The following is a 3,407-nucleotide window of genomic DNA, read 5'->3' on the forward strand; positions in this document are numbered from 1 at the left end:
AGCACCTGAGGAAGACACCCAAGGCTGACCTCCGGTCTACATGCACACACACACACACACACACACACACACACAAAAGGTGGAGATTTGATTTGATTTCTTGGGCTTTCTTGAGACAGGGTTGCTATCTATTCCAGACTGGCCAGGAACTCTGCATTCTCCTCCCTTGCCCTTCTAAACTCTGAGGTCATAGGTGTGTTAATCATACCTGGCTTAAAACGTAGGAACTGTGATCCACTCCCTGCAGGGTGTCCTTGAGTGGCTGACCTGGGCTGGAGTCCTCCTACTGGAACGAGATGGAGACAGGGATAGGACTGGGACACACGCCTTAGTGGCAGTCAGCTTCGTTCTCCTCCGACACTCCCACCATGGCCAGCATGGCCTGCAGCAGGGACTGTGGGTTCTTCTCCACATGGTCGCTGCTCTTGGCAGGCCCATCCTGCAGGCTCTCCAGGTCTAAGTACCTGCCGATGGCTAACATGGCATCTGGCTCCAGGTCCTCTAGGGGCTGGGCCTGCTCACCTTCCCACCACCTCTGCAGGGCAGCCTCCATTGAGCAGGTGCTGTCCCAGGTCTCCCAAGAGCTACTGCAGGGAACTGTCTTGTCCCTCAAGAAGAGGAGCAGGTCATAGGCCTTTTGGGCCACTGATCTGTCACAGTCAAGGAAGGCACAAAAGGCAATGCAGACAGCAGAGAGTCTGCAAGAATTCCAGGCGTGGGCAGGGAGAGGTGGCCCCGGGCAGGCCCACTGTATAGGGACCGTGGAGGCTAGACTGGCCCATTGCCTGGATGAGGAACACCCGTGCCAGCTCCAAGCCCCGCACTTGGACCCCCCAGTCCAGATCCTGGTTCACTGCCTGGAGAATAGTGGCCACGAACCACTCCATGTCTTGCTCGAACCACGTCAGCATGGCCATCCATCAGCCATTCCGTAAAGATCCGTAACACAGCCCTTTGAGGGAAGCCCTCTAAGTTCGGGGACAGGATATGCACGAGGTCCTCCTGGGCCTGCGGGTTCTCGGGGCTGGCTAGAGTGCAGGCTGGCTGGAGAGCTGCCCAGCGGCACCCACTGTATTTACCCAGACATAACTCTCAGGGTCTTGGAGGAGCTGGCAGGCAAGCGTACTGGAGCAATTGTGAGGAACGCAGTGCCTCTCTGAAGTCAGCCTGCCCTCCCCAGTGTCGGATCAGATGCCTCAGAAACTCCAGGGCGGAATGATTCACCTTCCAACATGGGTGCACAGACACTTCTGTAGTGTGGGGACTAGCTCTCCGAGGAACTGCGGAGCATCGGGGCTGAGATCAGAGCTGCTGGGGGGTCTATGTGTGGGTTCTGCAGCCATCTCTGTGTGGCCTGGAAGGCATTTGGGACCTTGGGGCTGGACTCCCGGCTCTCCGGGGTCTTCAGGAGAACAGCAAATACTTCCAGCACCAATTCCAGGGGGCTCATCCCCTGAGACAGCGTCCCCAAGAAGTCAAGGGCTGCTCGCTGGATACATGAATACAGCCCCCCAGAGACCCACAGAGGCAACTTCCTGCACGGGAACTGGGGCCAACTGAGCCATCACAGAGAAGCAATATAGTCACCACAGCTTGCAGCAGAGGCACCTGTGGCCAGGGTGAAGGACACGGGAGCAGCATCTGTCGCTCCTCCAGGTGAACCAGTATGGCAAAGGAGTCCCACACAGCTGACTAACTTAAGAGTTAGATAAGAGCGTATCCACAGTCAGCAAGCTACCCACAGTCCCATTCAGCAAGCCTGGAGGTCCAGGGACCTGAGTGATAGCTTTCAGGATACAGGCCAGTGAGTGGCTGGAAGAGGACGCCAAAGGCCTGGGTCCTCAGTTCCTGGGGACAGTGATGTGTTTATAAAAAGATAAAGATATGGAGGGGTGATGAGGTATGGGGGGAGAAGGGAGTGTCTCAGTGGGCCCATGCCAAGGCATCCCTTCCCCCTGAGGGACCAGCCACACAATGATATAGTATAGAATAGAGTTTATTTAGGGCATGGGGAGGGGAGTTAAGAGGGAGAGGCAGAGAAAGGCAGAAAAAGAAAGTGGAAGAGTAGACCGTGAGCATGTGGAGAGAGGAGGGGGAAGGGAGTGGGGAAGGGGCAAGGGGACAGGGAGCAAGAGGGGAAGAGCAAGAGCAAAGGAGAAGCAAGAGAGGGAGGGGGGCAGCAGCCCCTTTTATAGTGGGATCGGCCTACTGGCTATTGCTAGGTCACTGCAGGGTGGAGTTTAGACAGAATGCTGACTGACAGTGCTGAAGCTTCAGGGTCCCCAGGGCTAGAGGCTCAGCTTGTGTAGGGTTCAGGTTGCTCAGAGTGTGGGCCAGCATCTCCCACAGGCTGCAAAATTCAACCCAGGAGACCTGGGCCACACTGAGAAGGAGGTCCATGAATAAGTGCACGCTGGAATGGGGTCTCTCTCAAACAGGTGGATAGCAGGGGGGACTTAACGGCTCTCAGAGGACCCCTGTCCAGGAGTTATGGCAATGCCTGAAGGTCGTAGTCTGAACATTCAAGGCCTGTGTGATCTGTGGGGGTGGTTTTGGAATTCAAGGACTCTTCCACAGGGTTCACAATCTTCTGGGCACACACAGGCCAGACAGCAGCCTCGAGGACAGGGTACCCTGGCATTCTACCTTGCATGGGCAGAACCAGGGTATGTACTATGGCTGGCTATTAAGGATACAAACAGGCTGGGGTCTCCCTGCAAGGAGAAGATCATGTCCACAGCACCATGTCAGCCAGAAAGTGCGGGGTGCTGGGGTGGTGTGCCAGAGAGCACAGGCCTTGGATCCAGCCACTGCACACACTGGGGATGGTCCAGGCTGCCCAGCTGAGGGCACCTGTCTCCCCAAAGAGCCCCAGCAACAATCCTTCTGCCGAAGGTAGCAGAAACATTCCTCCTGGGCTGCGAAGACCCCAACAACATAGCGCAAAGGAGAGGACCCTGGGGCTTCCATCCTGTGGCTTCAGCACATGGCACAGGAGCTCCTATAGGTATGGGTGGTCCTGCAGTAGCTGGAGGCCGGACTTTGCCTCTGTCCAGCAGTTTCTCCAAGCAGGTGTCATCTGCCGCCAGCTGCCTGGGATCTACCAAAACAGCTCAGAGAGCCGGGAAGAGCCTGGAGCATTCTGGGTCCATGATCAGGCCTCCCAAATTCGGAAAGAAGTGCGCTCTCTGCGTCCCTCCACTAAGGGAACTAGGCTCCAGAGTACAGAATGCAACACTAGGTTGCTGGGGCCAATGCTCAAACTCTGGCCTTATCGGGATCCCGACTGCTGGCCTCCGCTGTGGTTCCGGTGTCTGCAGACTACCTTTATAAATAACAAATGATAAGATTTGAAATAACTGCCGAACAATGACCAATTCCAATGGACAGTCACAGCATTCAGACAC

General features: G+C 56.0%; 1 pseudogene; it reads right to left on the reverse strand.

Moving 5' to 3' along the window:
• Positions 1 to 328: 328 nt before the first annotated feature.
• On the reverse strand, positions 329 to 3,170 carry LOC116094716 (annotated as a pseudogene).
• Positions 3,171 to 3,407: the final 237 nt, after the last annotated feature.

The sequence above is a fragment of the Mastomys coucha genome, unplaced genomic scaffold, assembly GCF_008632895.1.
Source record: "Mastomys coucha isolate ucsf_1 unplaced genomic scaffold, UCSF_Mcou_1 pScaffold17, whole genome shotgun sequence".
NCBI classification, from domain to species: domain Eukaryota; kingdom Metazoa; phylum Chordata; class Mammalia; order Rodentia; family Muridae; genus Mastomys; species Mastomys coucha.